The sequence below is a fragment of the Phodopus roborovskii genome, unplaced genomic scaffold, assembly GCF_943737965.1.
Source record: "Phodopus roborovskii unplaced genomic scaffold, PHOROB, whole genome shotgun sequence".
In the NCBI taxonomy this organism is placed as follows: domain Eukaryota; kingdom Metazoa; phylum Chordata; class Mammalia; order Rodentia; family Cricetidae; genus Phodopus; species Phodopus roborovskii.
The window spans coordinates 1-21,079 of NW_026126734.1; positions in this window are offsets into that span (position 1 = coordinate 1).

The following is a 21,079-nucleotide window of genomic DNA, read 5'->3' on the forward strand; positions in this document are numbered from 1 at the left end:
TCTGAGAAACTGCCATGCTAGTCTCCAAAGTGGCTGTACAAGTTTGCAGTTCCACCTAAAGTGGAGGAGTGTACCCATTTCTGCATCCTCTCAACATAAGTTGGATTGCTTTTCTAATTTTACTTAATTCTGACAGATAGATGGTATCTCAAGTTTTTTAGTTGGCATTTCTTTGACAGCTAAGGATGTTGGGCATACTTTCTTAAGTTCATAAATCAATTTTATTTCCTCTATGGAGATTTATCTATTCAGTTCTGTAGCCCATTTTAATAGAGTTATCTGGAGTTTATTGACTAGTTTCTTGAGTTCTTTGTATATTTTGTAGATCAGCTCTTTGTTGGACATAGGATTGGTGAAAAACCCAGTTTGTGGGCTGCAGTTTGGTCCATCATCCAGTTATACCAGCACCATTTTGATGGGAGATGTCATTCTGAAAAATATATTTCTCATACTAGTTAATGAATAAAGCACTGTTGGACAATAGAAGCTAGATAGGTGAAACTGGAGATAGGAGGAAGAGGAGGAGGAGGAGGAGGAAGCAAGATGGAGAGACTGGGGTGTGAGATGCCTGCCCTCTTCCCGGTAATAAGAGACCACATGAAAATACATAGATCAACATAAATAGGCTAATACTTAAAGCCGGAGCTAATTGATAAGAAACTAGTACCTGTGTATGGCATTATATCAAACATAGAGTCTCTGTATATTAATTGGTGCTGGCGCAGCTCCCGGAACAAGACCAGCGGTGGGCAGAAAACCTTACTCAGCATTTTTGAAGATGCTTTCCTCATCCCATTGTATAATTTTTACCTGATTTGTTAGTATGTTTGTGGGTTAATATAAAAGGATTTTCTATTGATTTCATTGAGGTGCTTGTCTATTTTTGTGCTAATACCAGGCTGTTTCAGTACTATAGCTCTGTAGTAGATCTTAAAGTCAAGGATAATGATCCCTCCTGAAGTTCCTTTATTATACAGGTTGTTTTGGCTATTTTGGTTCTTTTGGTTTTCAATATAAAGTAGATTATTATCCTTTCAAAGGTCAGTGAAATATTGTGCTGGGATATTAATGGAATTGCATTGAACATGTAGATTGCTGTTGGTAAGATTTGCCATTTTTCTATGTTTTTTCTACCTATCCATTAGATTGGGACATCTTTACATTTTCTGCTATTTTTCTTTAAAGACAAAAATTCTTATTATAGGTCTTTCACTTCTTTGGTGTTACCCCAAGATTACTTTATGATGTTTGTGGCTATTGTGAAGGGTGATGTTTCTCTGATTTCTTTAACAACCCCTTTGTTGACTGAATATGTAATGGCTACAGATTTTATTTAATCTTGTATCCTCATATTTTACTGAATGTATTTTTCAGCTGTAGGAGAATACTGGTAGAATTTTTTGGTTGCTTATGTAAACTACCTTATCATCTGAAAATAGAGAAAGTTTGAGTTCTTCATACAATTTTGCATCCTTGAACTCCTTCTTGTCTTATTTCTTTAGCTAGCCATTCAATTACAATAATATGAAGAGATCTGGAGAGATAAGGCCAGCTAGCCTTTTCTGATTTTAGAGGAATCACCTTAAGCTTCTCTACATTCAGCTTGATATTTGGTATGGGTTTTTTACTATATATTGCTTTTATTATGTTTACATAAATTCCTGTTATCCCTAGTCTCCCCAAGACCTTTAATATGGAAGTATGTTGAATTTTGTCAAAGGTTTTCTGCATCTAGGAGATGATCATATGACTTGTCATTTCCAGTTTGTTTATATAGTGGTATATTTGATATATTTTCATATGTGAAACAATCCCTGAAAGCCAGAGATAAAGTCTACTTGATCATGGTAGATGATTTCTCTGACATATTCTTGGATTCGGTTTCCCCATATTTTCTTGAGTATTTTGAATCAATGTGCATGAGGGATATTGGTCTGTAATTTTCTCTCTTAATTATGTCTTTGTGTGGATGGGGTATCAAGGTGATTGTAGCCTCATAAAAACAGTTTGGTAATGAACCTTCTTTTCTATTGTGTGGAACAATTTCAGGAGTATTAATATAGTTCTTCCATGAATTTTTGGTAGAATTCTTCACTTAAGAAAGACATCTGGCTCTAGGTTTTTTTATGTTGGAGCTTTTCATTATTACTCCTACTTTGTTAATTGTTATAGATCAATTTAAGTTGCTTGTCTATTCTTGATTTAATTCTGGTAAGTAATAGGTATCCAGAAATTTGTCCATATCCTTTGAATTTTCAAATCTTGTCCAGTATAGTTTTCAAAATATGACCTTAAAATTGTCTTCATTTCCTCAGTGTCTATTGTTATGTACTACTGTTTGTTTCTGATTTTGTTAATTTTCATGTTCTCTCTATGCTTTTTGGTTAGTTTGGTAAAGTTTCTCTACCTTAATAATTTTTTCTCAAAAAACCAACTCTTTCTATCACTGATTTTTGTATTGTTTCCTATTTTTTTTTTTATTGTTTTTTTAGAGACCCCCATTTTTTGGCTCTGCTGCCTGTCCCACAGCTATTTGTTGTGGAACAAGTTGGTCTTGAACTCACAGAAGTAGGAGGATTTCCATCTGCCTCCTGAGCACCAGCATTAATTTCATTTTGCCACCACCACCCAGCTTTTGGTACCTTTTTAAATGTCTTCTTTAAACATATTACTGTTTTATCTCTATTTTGCTGCCTCCTATGTCTTAGATTTACTTATTTCATTCCTTTACTCAAGTAATGCTGATTATTTATTTCTGTGTGAAACCAAAGTGTCTTCCTGGCTTGTCTTATGCTGTGTAATTGAAAATTGTTTTGAACTCCTAATCCTGCTTCTCCTGTCCAGTGCTGGTAAGAAAATCCTACACTTTGTTCCAGTTGAGCCCTTGCCTGGTCAGGGAAAGGGAAAATAGACCAGAAAATGAGTGAACTCCAAGATCTCTGATTATTGTGGGGTCTTATAAATGAAGAGGATTTGTGTAATGATTGAGTTCATGTCCCATGGATACTGGTGGAGTCCCAGTGCAGAGGAGGGGCAGGATGGAAGATGAGATTTCCTACTTCAACAGTAGTTGAGGTGAGCAATGTGGAATTAGATAATCATTCTTAGAAAATCCATCATTGTTTCATAGTGCTGTTTCTTGGAATCCACAGATGAGGGCTACCAAGACTTTGGATGAGGAGAGACCTTATCATGTATACAAATTGGTATAAATTACATTATTTAGCCAAAACCAGTCTGGGTGAACTCTTGTGGAATATGTAACAGGACTATTTTTTTGTTCGTTTGGATGTACAGTGTGAGAAAAGGTTTGAGGAATACTTAATTGTGCTCTAAATGGAAACCCTAGTCTCACAAGGAGCACATGGCCATGAAGCTATTTTCAGCTTTTCAAAATATTTTTTCAGATCATAACTACATCATATCCACATACACTTTTCTGCCCAGAAGCCCTGCCATGAATACTCAGTGTTCTCTAATTACAGTCTAGTTTTTCTTAAACAGGTTTTCACATTAACCACAGTGAATATTAGAAGGTGTGTACATTTGACTGCAGTATTTCCCAGCTATGAGCCAATGGCTACTGGCCAGTAACAATGGCTGATGTGTAACAAAATGTGCACACAAGGTACACTGATTTTAATAATGAGCAGCTTGACTTCCAGGAACAGTAGAGAATGTATACTAAAACACAAACTTTCTGGATTAGGCTGCTATCTGCTGGGTGGGTAGTGCAGAGTTACAAGGACTATGCAATCTGAGTCACTGATTTCTGATTTCCTGGTAGTGGGCTGCAAAATTGTAGGTCCAACTGGGTGGTCCCTGCCAATGCTGGAATCTGAGGAAAAGCCTTCCTTCCATGATTCTCTTTTCCTTATGCTCTATCGAGTTGTAAGAAGAACACCAGGTTACACTATTCTGAGTGTAGGGTTTGCAAAGCAGGTCTGCTCAGATGTCATTTCTGCAAAATTTGTATGGACTATGAGACAGACTGGGGTTCTTTTGGTCCATGTGGTGACTTGGGTAGTTACCCTTGTCCTCTGAGCCTTCCTCTCCATGTGTTTATTGGTTTGGGGAGACTCTGCAGCCCTGGCATGGGTGTGTGTGTTGCTTATTATATAACTGTCCAGTGTGCATATGCATGCAATGCTGTTGGTGTGCAGTGGGGGCTGACACTGGATAACGGAGGTCTGATTACTTGAAGTTCTGAATGTTCCATTCCACTTTCAGGTTTGCCTTATAAATATTTTAGAAGTAGTAAAAATGGTGATGTGGATGTCTCTCAGCAATACAAGATTATAATGTTTTTAACTCTCTGCTACCAAGAGTTACAATACTGGGTAACTGACATTTTAATTCCGATTGTACAAATCAGTCTCTATCCTGCAGAGATATCTCAGGTGTGTAGTTTGGGTAGGGAGTTAGGTCAGGATCTTCTATGGTCCATAAACCACTTGGCAGGGAAGTTGATTTTAAATTATTCTCCCATGTTGTTTGTGGGTGCGCATCAATGCGACTGGGTTAACCTGAGCAATAAAGAGGTATAAAGGTTTACAGAGCCAACAGCAGAAGGTCAGCTCCTTTTGCATAGGGAGCTCTAGAACAGGGACATCCTGTCTTTGGAATACATATACATAGCTACAGTGTCAAAAGTGTCTAAGGGTCACTTTTAGTTGATTTAATTGGAGTGTTGAGGTCTGTGTTTATTTAATCTCTGTACACATGGATTCATAGATATTGGGATAACATTGGTCAAGATCACACTTTTCTTGGCTAAGTTTCTTTTGTATTTTATGTTAATAGTTGATATTTTTTGACCTTTTGCTCTTGGGTTATTCTCTCTATCTCTTTTATTCTTTTACACATATTATACATATTTTGATTGTTGTTGCTTTGTGAGTAAGTATAAAGTCATATTATGTTAGTTTGTGTACTGTGTTTCATAATTCCATTGAGCATTCTGAGTATTTCCGAAAAATTGTTACTGTACCTTTGCAATAAGCATTTTGTTATTAATTTTGTTCATTGTGCATTGGATTATATTCATTTCATGTTACAAACTTGCCATGTATAGCATCTTAAATTCTGATACTTCTATGTTCTAAAACCATTATATAATTCTTTATTTATTTTGGTTTTATTGTTAATCTCATGGAAGAGTTTTGATTCATCAGATAAAACATGTTGTGTATCTTGGCAAGGAACTCAACACATCTTTTGGGGGTGACCAGAGTTCAGATATGTGCACTCAACTTCACATCATTATCTTCATCCCATAACCTGTTTAGTTATACAAACCATTTTCTCTCAAACTCATACATAAAAATATAGCAATAAACTTGATAAAATAGGTAAAGATTAATTACTATCAATACTATTAGCATAAATTCTAGTCTTATACACTACAGTTTAGATTTGACACACTGCACTGTAATTTGTAAGCTATTTCCTAGTTGTTCTTAATAATCAAAACATGGATTCAGATGTGCGACTAATGATGAAATATCAGAGAAGCAGAGCAGTCAAGCCCTAGCTCTGTTTACTGAAGTGCTGATACCAATGGGGCAGACAATTCTGATACTTGAGTCTTCCCTCAGAAAACAATGAGCTTTTGTCTTCTTCCTCCTTATATTTCTTTCTCATCCATATCTACCTCCAATTTCGGGGATAAGGAATGAGCCACCACTTGTCTCTCTTTTCTTTTAGACTGGATCAATGTGGTGTAGCCTGGGGTGGCCTAAAATTACAGACATGCACCTGATTATGTCTCCCAAGTGCTAGGATTAAGGGTGTACTCCACCATGGCCTGTCCTCTATGGCTAACCACGGCATAGCTCCACATTCTATTCTTAAAGCATATTTGTTTTTCTTTATATATGTTTATGGTTGAAGAGAATAGTTTCAGTCTGAATTGTGTAATGGTCTTTGCAAGCTCTGCACATTGTGTGGAGAGAGAGAGAAAGAGGGTTTGAAATTCTCCTCTGCAGGAACAGAGCTGGGTCATCTACCAGTGACATGGGAAAGTGACATTGAAATTAATGTCTGACTATGCAGTTTGCCTTTTTGTTCCAGCACTGAGGAAGTAGATGCAACTGGATCTCTCTGATTTAGAGAGGTCAGCCCTGGTCTACAGAGTAAGTTCCAGTACAGTAGGGCCACATTGTTAAACTCTGTCTCAGAAATAAAAATAAATAAATAAATGTATCAATAAATATTAGACAGTTAATAAAAAAACTATTAAGAAAAAGAACAACAACAAGTTTAATATTAATAATTAATAAAGAAATTCACCAGTGCAGTTTACTAAGCAAGGAATAGGATGGCAAGAGCCACACAGGGAAATTCTGTAAAAAAAACCCAAAAACCAAATAAGTTCCTATTTGTGCAGATCTCTGAAATGTCTAGGTCTGGAGTGAAGCCAGGGCCAAAGGTGGTCCTGGACCTAGTGTGTCTTCAGAACAGTTAACCCTTGAGAAGAGCTCTTGTCAATCCAGCTTCACCCAGCCAATCAGGTACACTGAGCCAACCCACCAGTATCAGGTCTGGAAGGACACTTCCTGGAGCCATACTGCAGGCTTGCTTTTATATCAGAACAGGCACCAGAGGATTGATTGCTGCTCTATGAGTGCTGCAGGGAATGGAGGAGAACAGAAGCTGCAGCATGGTGGTGGAAATTGGATTCAGAGGGTGGTATAGAAGTCATGAATGTCTGTTTTGCAGTCGCTTCAGGAGGACGCTGGGCTTGAATGTGCTGTCAATTCAGGTGTTCTGTTAGGTCCATTGTGGTTCTAGGAGCTTCCCCAACCAGAGGTGTGGCCCAGGAATATTTTTCCTTGTGGGATGCATCTGTGGAAAGGATTTCGATTATGCAGCAAGGTGAATAAATTCTTTGAAGTCAGCTCCATTATGCTTTTGGTGCACAGGGATGGCAAGTTACCATACAAGAGAGGTTCAGTTTGTCCAGTGCCTTCAAGAAGCTTTTGCCCTTCATATCTAACATTTAGGGGTCAGATACGTGCAGAGATATTACATTTTTTTGCCATCAAAAATAACTTAACTTCTGTTGTTAAGAAATGAATAGAAAGATCTTATTTTGCATATCATTCCCAGTTCCCTCTCCCTCCTCCCCCCCAGTGACCTCCCCATCACATCCACACTTACATTTCTCTGGGAAGGCTTAGTTCTTTAGGACGATTCATCTAAACCTGTCAAGACATTTGGGTTTGTACGGACCCTCCTCCTTGTCTCTAGGCTAAGGGTGTATTCACACTTGCAATTAATTTTGTGTATACTCTAAATGGCATATATATATATATATATATATATATATATATATATATATATGGATTTTGTTTTGTATGATCTGGAATTTTTTTATGCTTGTTGTATTTTACTTTTCATCCTTTAATCCATTTGTTTATGTGCTTACTGTTTATGTTAATAGTAAATGATATATAAGTAATATAATCCTTTGAAGCATGTGAAAATTAGGTAATTATCACACTCAGGATAGCCTAGTTTAGTTCTATTTCCTGAAATTTCAAAATGCTATTGTTTTTATTATTATTTTATTTTATATAACAAGAAGTCCAATTAAATGAAAACAAACATTTATACACGTATTTGGGAATTTGGCGTCGTTCTTTCCAAGCACTTCCTGCTGGTAGGGACGCTGTCATGGGGAGTCGAAGGTTCCAGAAATCTGGCTGTAGTCTGTAGGGCTGCTTTTTTCCAGCTGTTTAAATTTAGGATCACTTTATACTCTGTTTCAGGTGGTCTGGCGTGATCTAACCACATTAGTCTGGAAGGAACCCACATCTTTTCATTTTCTGCTTAGAAACAAAAATAGAAATCCTTTTCCCCAATAACTTGTCCTTCAACTTAAATTTTGAAGTCCAAAGCATTTTTAATTTAATTTATTATTTTACATATCGATCCCAGTTCCCTCTCTCCTTCCCTCCCTCACTCCCTCCTTCCTCCTGCCCCCTCTCACATGCACCTAAACACCCTCCTCCCATCTCCCACCCCAATTCCACATGTAGGGGAATGCCAATCAGTTGGGGTCATGTAGATCTGACAGGTCCTATGAAGTAGGGACTAGGGCTTTCTCTCCTGTCTCTAGATTAAGGCACTTATCCTCCATGGAGATATGTTCGCAAAGTCCTTTTGTGCACCAAGGATACATCCTGGCTCCACTGTCTGAGGTCTCTTAGACTGCTCAATCACACAGCTGGAACTCATATTCAGGGGGGCCTGAGTCGATCCCATGCTGGCTTCCCAGCTATCAGTCTAGTGGCCGTTATCTCCTCCTTTTCCAGGTAAGCTGTCTGTATGTGTTTCTGCCGGAAGGTCTTGTCCTCTCAATCTGCATCTGGGTGCTAGTTCGACTCAGTGTTTATGTATGGAGTGTTTGATCTATTTTCAACAGGCATTAGTTGAGGGTTCCATGGATAAGTTAGTTCTTGATCGCACTCTCTGGGAAGGGCATTTATGACTAGCCTTTCCAGGAAGCTCATATTGTTAGTTGGGGGCAATGTGCTTGTTCTTCTCCTAAACCATACTTTGTGTTCAATTTTATCTCTAAAACAATATTGGCTCCCTCTTTATTGTTCTCTCTCTCTCTCTCTCTCTCTCTCTCTCTCTCTCTCTCTCTCTCTCTCTCTCCTGTCTTCTATTCCCTAACAGGGCTCAATCTTCCTAGTCGCACATGTTTTCCTCCCCCCACTCATTATCTCCTACTTCTCTCTACATTCTGTCCCCCCCACTTCCCCTGTGCTCTGGGGGACTTGTCCTTCCTGGTTCTGTGAGGGACTTCATATGAATCTCTTAGAATATACATTGTATCCTAGGTCCTTTGGTGGTGTGAATTATAGGATGGTGATCCTTTGATCTAGGTCTAAATTCCATTTATGAGTGAGTACATACTATTTTCCTCTTTTTGTGACTGAGTTTCCTCAATCAGGGTGGTTTTTTCAAGTGCCCTCCACTTGCCTGCGAATTTCAAGATACCATTTTTTTCTGCAGAGTAATGGAGTCCATTGTGTAAATGTACACATCTTCATTAAATATTCTTCAATTGAGGGGCGCCTAAGTTGCTTCCAGGATATTACAAATAGTGCTGCTATGAACATAGTTGAACAGATGTCTTTGTTGTATGGATGTGAATCCTTTCGGGTATATGCCTAAGAGGATTGCCGGGTCTTGTGGTAAACTAATTGCATTTTTCTGAGAGCAGCCATGCCAGTCTCCAAAATGGCTGTATGAGTTTGCGCTCCACCAGCAGTGGAGGAGTGTCCCCCTTTTTCTCCATATCCTCTCCAAAATGAGTCATCATTGGTGTTTCTAATTTTAGCCAATCTGGCAGGAGTAAGCTGGTATCTTAAAGTTTTTTTTGATTTGCATTTCCCCTGGTAACTAAGTATGTAGAGAATTTTCTTAAGTGTCTTTCTGCCTTTTTGATTTCCTCCATTGAAATTCTTTCTTCAGTTCTGTATGCCATTTTTTTAATGGGGATATTTTGTGTTTTGTTGACTAGTTTCTTGGGGTTGCTTTGTATGTTGGAATCAGACCTTTGTCCAGATATAGGATTGGTGAAAATCTTTACCCCGTCTGTGGACTCCTGTTTGGTCTTGTCCACTTTGTCCTTTGCCCCTTACAGAAGCTTCTAAGTTTGAAGGATTCCCATTTATTAATTGTTTCTCTCAGTGTCTGTGCCCCTGAGTTACGTTCAGGAAGCAGTCTCATATACCAATTTGTTCAAGGATACCTTCTGCTTTCTCTTCCAGAGGTTCAATGTGGCTGGATTGATGTTGAGGTCTTTGATCCATTTGGACTTGAATTTTGTGCATGGTGACAGACATGGTTCTATCTGCCTTTCTACACCACCTCATCCTATTGTGCCAACACCATTTGTTGAAGATGCTGTCCATGCCCCATTGTATAATTATCACTGTTTTGTCGAAAATCAGGTGTTCATAGGTGTGTGGGTTGATATCCAGAAATTTCAATTGGGATTCCATTGGTCTACCTGTCTATTTTTATGCGAATGCCAGGCTGTTTTCAGAACTATAGCTGTGTAGGAGAGCTCAGTCAGGAATGGTGATGCCTCCTGTAGTTCTTTTATTGTATAGGGTTGTTTTGGCTAACCTGGGTCTTTTGTTTTTCCATATAAAGTTGATTAATGTCCTTTCAAGGTCGGTGAAGAAATATGGTGGGATTTTTAATGGTGATTGCATTGAATCTGTAGATGCTTGGAAAGATTGCCATTTTTATTATGTTAATCCTACCTAACCAAGAGCATGGGAGATCTTTCCATTTTCTGGTATCATCTTTAATTTCTTTCTTGAGAGACACAAAGTTCTTATTATGTAAGTCTTTAACTTGTTTGGAAATCATTATTTACTTAGAGTTATTTATTGTTGGTGGTGTGTCATGTTATCAGCCCAACAGAGTTCATGAGATGAGATTCCCTGATCAAGAGATTATTTAGTTATTCCATTTTTAAGATTGGTGGTGACTGTTTCCTCATGGGTCAGTCCTGTTGCAAGCTCTCAGAAATGATGATGTGAAACAATACAGTTTTTTAAATCATGTAATCATGAGACTGTTAAAAATCTATGATTATATAATCTGTAATCATTTGGTAACACAGTGTCCCTCTTTCTCTGGGAACTGCTTTTGGTACAGATCTGCCAAATGACCGATGACACCATCATTACTTAGGCAATCAAATAAGTTTATAATTGGATAGTCCTGCATACTTAACTTTCATAAGGTAGAACCAAACTCCAGTGATTTTCAAAGAAGTAGTACTTAGATAATTAAATAATGCCTGTGATTAAATCCCAGAGAGGAATGGCCAGACTCTAGTCACGAAGAACAACATTCTCATTGATTTAAGTAATTAATATATTTTGAAAAATGATTAAATAATGACAGGGTGGTGCATACTTAAATCCCACATGGAGTAGGTCAGACTGATCTCTTCCTAGCATAATGATTTATTTAAAAATTAAATTGACAATTAATTAGTTGGCATTTTATATTAACACCGAGGGGGGGGCACCAAAATCCTAAAACTATCGCTGATGTAATGATCTATTTACATAGCTAAATGATGAAGTAATGAGATGATGTTACCCTCATCGACTCCCAAAATCTGACTCCAAAAGGGGACTTATGGTCCATAACATTACCTCTATTTTAAATACATTAATTAAATGATGAATTATTACTTAATTTCCCTAGTTTAACAGTGAAATAAATAAGTGTAGTATTAGATGATGTGATGGCCTGACAGGATGGACTCCCATAATGAGGCTCAAAACTCCAGTGACCACTGAATACATAATGACAGATTTTCATAATTAAATGAATAAAGATTAAACAAGTGGATGGTATTTTATACGTGGAGCCAATTGGGTTTCTGTATGTTTTCTGTACTTTCATGGGCATGTCCTTCCAGATTAAAAAAGTTTTCCTTGATGATTTTGTTGAATATGTGTTTTTGCAACACCTTTGAGCTTTGGGCTCCCTCACCTTCCTCTATTCCTATTATTCTTATGTTTGGTCTTTTCACGGTGTCACACATTTCCTGGATGTTTTGTGTTAAGGGATTTGTTGGATTTATGATTTTCTTTTTTTCGATGAATGTACTTTCTCCTAGTTTATCTTCTAAACCTAAGATTCCTCTTCTTCCTTCTCTTGAATTCTGTTGGTCATGCTTATATCTGTAGTTCCCAATCTTTTGCCCAGTTTTTCTATTTCCAGCATTCCTTGGGTTTGTGTTGCCTTTATTTTCTCTATTTGAGTTTTATAGTCTTGAACCATTTCCTTCACCTGCTTGATTCTCTTGTTTCTTAGTTTTTGTACTTTTTTTCTTTCCTTAAGGAATTTGTTCATTTCTTCCACTTTTTTGTTTATTTTTTCTTCCATTTCTTTAGGGATTTTCTCTACATCTTCTTTGAGGGCCTCTATCATTTTTTGATGGTAATTTTTAGAGTAGTTCCCTTCTGCTTCCTCTGCTTTGTTGTTGTGTTCCATTCTAGTTGGGGTAGATTCCTTTAGATTCTGGTGGTTTCATGCTTGCCTTCTGTTGTTAGTTATTTTCTTGTATTGCCATCTTTCCATAGCTTCTTCCAATAGGTGTATGTGTGGCCGGTCCCTCCTCTCTATGGTGCTTCCCCGGTGGGCTTATGTGTGTCAGAGTTTCAATATCTGTAGCTCTCTCGTTGGTCCAAGCTCTATAGGATGTCTCTCCGGAGACAGGTTGACCCAGGGATGGGATCAGGGATGAGGATCCAGTAGAAGATGCCTTCAGATACCCAGAGTGGTCCCGAAGAGATAGGCGGGTCTCTGGGAGGGGCCTGAGACTCCAGCAGAGGACTGTAGTTGGGGGTCAGAGGCGAAGCAGTTGAGAAATAGCTTAGTCCTGTGTGCGATACGCCGGTCTCCTGTGTTCATATTAAGCTCCAAGATTTCCCCCAAGTAGTGTGGTCTCTAGCCAATGGCTGGCAGAAGAGGACTACAGGGTGGGCCTGATATTCGAAATGTTCCTGTACCAATAGTCCAACTCTCATGGACTGGCACTCTCTATGCAGAGGCCTCTTTTCTTAGCATAACTCTGCTTTGTGGGTCAAGGATTGGCTGGAGGGAACTCAGAGTGGACCCATAGAGATAGGCAGATATCTGGGAGGGCCCCAGAACTCCAGCAGAGGACTGGAGGTGGGGGTCAGAGAGCCAAGCAGGTGGAAATTACACGGGTGGCCCCACGTGGATAGGCGGGCCTCCTTTGTTCAGATTTGATCCGAGAAGTCCCCTTGAAGTAGTGTAGAGTATTTGCTCCACCCTCTGTCCTAGTGCTCACCCAGAACAGCAGGACCTTGATGCAGTGTAGGGCACAGGGTAGTGGGGGCAGGCTGGCGGTGGGGATGTGTGGGGATGTATCAGAGCTAACAAGTGTGCTCTCTATGGGGAAAGGACACAAGAGCAGCGGGATGAGGGACCATCTCAGGAAGTTGGGGGGAGAGGTTGTGGGGAGAAGGCTGCCCAATTGGCCCATACTCACCACCTCTCTGACAATGGCTGGCAGAAGAGCAAGTTCTAATAGATCTTATAAATTCAAACTCACAGAGAGTGGGAGGGTGAAAATGGAAGGAATCACAGGACTCAGAGCATCTGGCTACTAGAGTTCTTACCTCTACCTATTATCAAACAAACAATGTGATCCTGTCCTCATACTGCTTCCTCAGATTGACTGCTATCTCTTTGATCCCTCAGACTAAGTGCCCAAACAAAACCATCTCACTGGGTGCTCTTCTGTCACCTCTTGCCTTTTTCTTCCTCTTTCTGTCCAGCCATGTCACTCTATCTTCAAATCCCTACTGCTGGGATTAATGGACTGAAATCCTAAGACCTTGGATCACCTTAGTGTGAGTTGTTTTTCATTTAGACAGATTTTTTCTCCCTCTCCCCCCTCTCTCTCTACTCTGTCTCTCACCATCTCTCTAATAGACAGGACTGGCCTAAACTGCACACTTCCATCTGCCTCCATCCCCTTGGGCTGGTATGAAGCTATGCCCATACCCTGCTCTGTTAGGGAAGACATTGGCCTCAATGTCAAAATAGTGGCTTGGTGTGTAGCTAGCTAGTGACTTACATGCATAGCTAAATAATGAGTTAAGTATGTGTCTGACTAGTAACTTAGTGTAAATGACTAACTAGTGACTTACTGTAAATGGTTAACCTATGAGTTAGTTTATTTAACTAGTAACCTAATTGTGTGACCAACTATTGACTTAGGGTGTGGTCTACTACTAACTAGTATGTTGGGCTAATTACTAACTTAAATGTGATTGACTAGTGACTTAGCATATGCGGCAAACTAGAAACTTAGGTGTGGCCTACTAGTGACATAGTGTGTGTGGTTAACTAGTGACTTAGAAGTGGCTGACTAGTGACATATTGACTGTGACTAACTAGTGACTTAGTGTATGTGGAACCTAGTGACATAGCTGTGTGGCTTACTAATAACTTTGTGTGGCTAACTAGTAACTTAGCAAGAGTGGCTAAATAGTAACTTATGTTTGTGGCTAACTAGTGACTTAGGTACCTGGCTGACTAGTGACTTAATGTGTTATTAACTGCCACAGCAGCCCCAGTGGAGACAGTGTAGCAATGGCTGAGAGAAATCTCAATGGCTACCTGTCCAGAGGTTTGTACCACATGTGGTTATGCTTCCTGGGGAAAAGTGGTCCAGGTTCCTGCAGGTGCTTGCCTGACTGGCTGATTGGAACAGGTGCTTGGTGTATTTTGTGCTATGATAGATATAATGCTTTTGATCATGGGTGTTTTGGCCTGTAGCTCCACTGTTAATTCAGTGAAGCCCAGAAAACACTTAGATATAGTTTCAGAAACTGAAAGATATACATACCAGCAACAGCAGATGGATGCTATCCTCTGTGCCCTGAACTACAAATCCCACTTAGCCAGTTGAGACTTCAAGTGTCAGCACAAGGCATAATAAATTAACATAGCTAAAGCTGTAGGACTTAGCCCACAAGATGACCCTTCCTGTAATTAGCCTGCCATCAGAAAAGCTGCTGTGGGATTTACTACAATACTCTAACTTGAAGTCTTAGGGCCCCTGAATCAATACAACAGTACAAGAGTTCTTACCAATGTTGTTAAAAGTTTACTGACCAGAGACAATGATTATTCTCTAAAATCAGTAAATCAAATCACTGCTATGCTGACCACAAGCAGGCCAAAAAAAAAAACAGATTCTCAGCTACACACTTGCTTAGATGTATTTACAATCTCATGCTTTAAAGTAATTGCTGACATTTTTTTTTTTTTTTTTTTGCATATAGAGTATTTTTTATTTAATTTTATATAACAAAGTCCAATTAAATGAAAACAAACATTTATACACAATATTTGGGAATTTGGGCGTCGTTCTTTCCAAACTACTTCCTGCTGGTAAGGGGCGCTGTCTTGGGGGATTCGAAGAAGATTCAGATATCCTAGCTGTAGTCAGATAACACGTGACTTAGTTTTTCTGGGTACTAGTGATTTAATGTGTGTAGCTATCAATTGACTTAGTGTGTGTGGCTAACTAGTGGCTTAGTGTTGGTGGATAAGTGGTAACTTACTGTGTTTGGCTAATTATTGATTTTGTGTATGTGGCTAACTAGTATCCTAGATGAGTATGACTAACTACTGACTTTGGTGTGTGGCTTACTAGTGACTTAGTATGTGTCTAACTAGTAACATAGTGTGTGTATCTAACTACTAATTTAGTGTGTGTGGATAACTAGTGACTTAGTGTGTGTAGCTAACGAGTGCTTTAGGTGAATGGTTAACTACTCTCTTAGTGTGTGTATGTAATTTAGTGTGTGTGGCTGACTACTTTCTTGGTGTCTGTGGCTAGGTAGTGAATTAGATATGTGGCTGACTAGTGACTTAGTATATGTGGGTAAGTAGTGTTATAGTGTGTGTGGCTAACTAGTGACATAGTGCCTATGGCTAACTAGTAACGTAGAATTTTGTCTACCTAGTGACTTAGTCAATGTGGTTAACTACTGCTTAGGCATGTAGCTGACTAGTGACTTAGTTGTGTGACTAACTACTATCTTAGTGTGTGTGGCTAAGTACTGCCTTATTTGTGTGGTTGCATTGTGACTTTGTTTTTGTGACTAACTAGTGACATAGGCATGTGGGTGGCTGACTATTGATTTAGGTGTTTGCCTAACTAGTGACTTCATGTGTTTGGCTAACAAGTGACTTAGGTATGTGTCTAACAGGTGACATAGTGTATGTAGTTAACTAGTGAGTTAGTATGTGTGGCTAACTAGTGGGTTAGTTTGTGGCTAACTAATGACTTACACTTAACCAAGTGTGTAGCTAAATAGTGACTCAGCTTAGTAATCTGATCTTCAGAAATTTGATAGATCACAAACAAAATAGAGCAGTAATTAAGAAGAGATAGAATGATACTGCCCATATGCTGTTATTTTGTATTGAGCATGGTAACCTTACACATAGTCAATGATCTTCTCAAACCTCTGAGCTGATATTAGTGTGTCATGCAGGATTGAACATTTCTCCACAAAGAGAGTTACCTATTCACAAATTCAACATTCATTGGCTCTGAACTAGCTTCCCAAACTGTATACCCACATACTCTGGTGTGTGTTCATACACATGGCATGGATTCAAACATGATGGGAAATTACAAAATTACTCCCCCTACCACAGTCATGTACATTTTTCATAGTGGTGACTCCAGCACCTGGTTGCTTACCCTGAATCCTCCTTCAGTGTAAATAATTTTGCTTATTCTGATCTGAAAGCAGAGGCAATGCTCCACATGCGAATCCTTTTCCTGTGACTCCACTGGATAGTTCCCTACCTGACACTAATGGATATTTTAAATCTCTGAGGTTACAGTAATTTAAGAATTTTGAAGGAATAGTACAGAACATAGCAAAGCCATTGTTTGGAGAGCAACAGACTGCAACTAATGCCACCTGCATCAACATAAGAGCTTGCCTCATAAACATTCTTCTAACAGGATGAAAATGCATCTTTTCTAGCCTTAATATGCCTTACCAGGGAAAAATCACTTCACCCACAGTGGAGATCTATAAAAACAAATACATCTAACATAACATGTATCTATCTTAGAAAATACTCGAACAGGAGCCAGCCTAGACATTTTTGCATTTCATATATTCTATCCTTCTTAAATGGCTTTTTAAGTTCAAGCTCCATTTTAGACATTGAACAATTTCAATGTCTAGATACTAAGCGAGATGAGAGGATTATACAGAAAATGTGTTCAAAATACTATTTCTTAAGGACATCAGATACCTGAAACTGACCTGCTTCACATGTAGGATCCTGAGGTGAAGGTATTGGTAAATGTAGAAGGTAGAATATATATATATATATATATATATATATATATATATATATATATATATATGTAAATGTTGGGATGGGGAGAAGTTTCCCATGCCAAGTAAGCTTCTTAAGGAGAATAAACTGTTCTACACTACATCCAGGAAGGAAAGGGAAGGAAACAGGAGATTTCCTTGAAGTCTTTCAATGGGAGAAACTCAGGAGAAGACCACTAAAACAATGCCACACAAGGGGAACACAGGGTATCTCATGATTATTACTGACTAAGCCCACAGTGACCTTTGGACTGAGAAACATATTTCTATGTAGTTTATATCTACAGACCTGAAATAACCTGTCCACTAAGGCTTTGTTCCAAACAATTACCAGCTCTCCCCAGCAAATACCTGATTTTGGACAAGGTACTCTGTTTTATGGTTAATACAGCAGGACCTTAGGGAAATCTCCCAAGGCCTAGACAAGGCTGTTACTATCTCTGCCAAGAATGTTCGTCATGCCTGCCTGAGAGCCTAAATGAAAGCTGTGCTTTATCTGACCACTCATACATCATTGGTTTACTTTTTAAAATCTGGTGTCCTATTGCCAATCTGGTAGAACTATGCTTTTCTGGAGAAGAAAACTGCAGCTATATGGCATACTGTGCCTAAATGTTGCTTGTGGACGTTTAATATCTCTGTGAGCAGCTGGTTATGGGCCAGTTGTGTGTGTGTGTGTGTGTGTGTGTGTGTGTGTGTGTGTGTGTGTGCGCGCACGCGTGTGTGTGTGTGTGCGTGTGTGTGTGTATGGTATTTTTTTTTTTTTTTGATTTCAGTAAGGGACTACATGCTGTTATAAAACAGGAGTTGTTTCTTTGTAATGGTTTGGAGTCAAATGTCTGGAAAATCATGGTGAACAAATATGCATTTGGGATTCAAAATTCTATCAGGTCTGGTCAGCATACACTTAGCTTTGTGTGTTTTAGAGGCAGTCCTACCTTAGTTAAATTCTATTTTGTGAAACAAGCTATCTCCAAAACATTTGTAAATCCTTTGTGTTACAAATTTACTCCTGTAGATCACTGCTAAATAGTGAAGTGCAACTCTTACATGAGATGTCTTTTACAGCATGCAGAAAATTAACAATAAATGGATCTTACACATAAAAGTAAAATGCAAAGTGCTGAACTAAAAGATACTTACCTAAAAGACCTCTGGAAGTTTGTCGCCATACTTTCAGTGGGTGCACCAAAAGTATGTAGAAGTTGACTAAATAGATGTTTCTACACATACCTCCCTGCTCTCAGTGCTCAGAGCAGATACGGCCCACAGAACAGTTATTTAGAGGCCTGTCTCTCACTTCTGGGAATTTTATGGACTGTATGACAACTCAGGAAATACCCTCCACACTGGATCTCATACCTCACCATCTCCCACTACCCATTTGAGGACAGCAGACCCTCACTCACCATGCTGTGGTTTTCCAATTTGCCATTCCTAAAAGCACAGTACACAAAACCACTGCCTCCAGTTTCTCTTCAAATCCAGGCCAGAATGGCTCTGTACTTCTTCTGACAGGCAGGTCACCTTGGGGTCTGATTGGCTAGTAAGCCCTTAGTTATAAGAGTACCTCACAGCTGGATGCAGAGTGCTTAAGGACACATTAAAATGGGTCCTGATTGCCTTCTACCACAGACAAAGACTTTTCTATGTCAGCAGAGATGTGCATTTCTATAGCACTTGTTCTATAGCTGACCCCTGCTATCTTCCTGCAGTTCACAGGAATTTTCCTTTCTTCCTCCTAGACACAGTGTGGCTAGTTAACTATACATACTTAAGTGGGTTGAGTTATTCCTGGTGAACAAGTTGGATGGGAGCTCAGAATATTTATTTACTACACAGAGATTTAGGTATATAAAAATTGATATTTGTTATTTGGTTAAACACTGAATTTATGTGAACTAAAGTAACTATTTTACCTGGTTGTCTTGGGAACTGCAGACAATCAGGAAAGAAAAGCAGGTACCAGATCTCAAAAAAAAAGATATTATGTCTTTCTTCTATCAAATAGCTGGATGATGGCTCCATGGATGTAGAGTTTTATCCCTGAAACTGAGAGCAAACACTTGGCAAATGCATAATAATGAGAAGAGTAGTCTTCATGGAAAATTGAATATTTGGAGAGGAATTGAACTAGGAAGTATGTATTTGTGAGCACTATTGTAAGCAAATACATCTTCACTGATAAGATGAAAAAGAAAAGAAAACAAAAACCTACCTCGACCAGAGGGACCATGTTATTTGTGGGTCGAGGTGGGCTAGAATCTGAAAATAAATGGGTAAGAAAGAAGGAATGAGACGAAGCAATGGATTTTCAAGGTCTCAATTTTGTTAGGCAAAAGAGAAGTTTTTAAAGCAAAGTAGGGAGGAAGTGGGGAGGGGGTAACTGTGCCCAATATGGGGCTCTGGTAATGTCCTAGGCCATAAACCTCAGACCATAAATGTCTGCTTATCTCAATTCCTGCTGTCTGGTTCACCTCAGTTCCTGGGGTTAGTGAAACAGACTGCTTGTTTAAGAAGTTTTCTGTTTTACCAAGATAAGCCTCAAGTAGAGTTTTAAGGTGTAAGTAATTCTGCAAGAGGATGTGACTCAAGGCCGGTTCCCAACAAAAACCAAGTACATTATTCAATGTTCTCTACAAGAAACAGAATGTATGATGAATCTCACCATATATGTAGAAAGTGGATTTATTATAATGTCTCACAAGCTGTGATCTAGTTAGTCCAACAATGGTTGCCTACCAATGGGAATCTTAGGAGTACAGAGGTTTTTTAGTTTATCAGGATGGATGTCTCAGCTGGTCATTATATACAAAACTTGCAAAGACATGGGCTCTGATGGTAGTAAACGAATACATTTGGTAGCCAGAGCAAGGGTTAGCAGCCAAAGAGGGAGAGCTTCCTCCTTCAATACCCAGTATACATGCTGGCTACCACTAGAAGGTGGATCTGATTCTTCCTTTATCTGATTTGTTTTGTTTTGTTTTTTGTTGTCAAAACAGGTTTATCAGAGCAGCCCTGGAACTCTGAGTCTGGCCTCAACCTCAGAAATTCAGGCTGCCTCCTTTGTCCTGGGATTAAACATGTTCACTATCACCAAGCAGTTAAAATAGATCTCATCATCTATATCCTTACATGGCTTCTGTGTGCTTTGGCAGTCCTGGAATTTAGTCTGCCAGTCTGATTTTTCTCAACCGGTATTTGTGTATGCATTCCAAATTTTCATGAGTTCATTGACCTCCAATAACTCCTTTTGTCCTTAAGACATTACCTTTCCTGCTACAGGATGCCTGTGTCTTGATGATGATTGTCTCCTATCTAAATAACTATAGATTTGGCCTAGACAGGTTTGCATGCACCCTGAAGGAAGGGAGTAAGTGTAGCTATGGGGAGCAGGAAGGCAGATAGTATGTGCAGTTATGAAGTGCCTTTGGAATTAAAGGAAGTAATTTTTTTTTCCATTCATACATACCCCTTCCATTGCCCCAACTTTTTTTGACTACTTATTTTAAATATCCTCTGGGGATTGACCTGGCCTATAGTGTTCCTCAAGGGGACCCCCTGTTTTTAAGCAATTTCTTGGATAAATATTCATTTATGGTTTCCTATGTTTTTTTCTATAATGTGGAAGCTATGGCCTCTGAACATGGAGTTAAATATCTTCCCCAAATGTTTAGGCTTTTTAAATCTAGAGAAAGAATATATTTATTTCCTCATTGATTACTCATTACAAGTAGGTCCCAATTAACACTCTTTAATTTCTGCAATCTAATGAAATGTATCTACTATACCAGTGTAAAACTGGGTATGATAGCTTCAATGGGAACTTCAACGTCTGACAATGACTGTTCCAAAACATAGATGGGAGACAATAAGAGAGAACCAAAGTACAAAAAGTTCTAGAATTAACTTAGGGATATAGAGACTGAGAGAAATAATTTTCCTAAAGCTTAGGACTATTTGTTATTGATGCAATTCTTTTTGTCTAGATAAACTATAACTTCAGTAAAAAGATTCAAATATGCTACTATAGCTTTGTATATTCCTATACTTGCACTTTTATTATTTCTTTTATTAGTAAAGTTTGTTATAAAACCTAATATTTATGTGTTCTTGTGAAT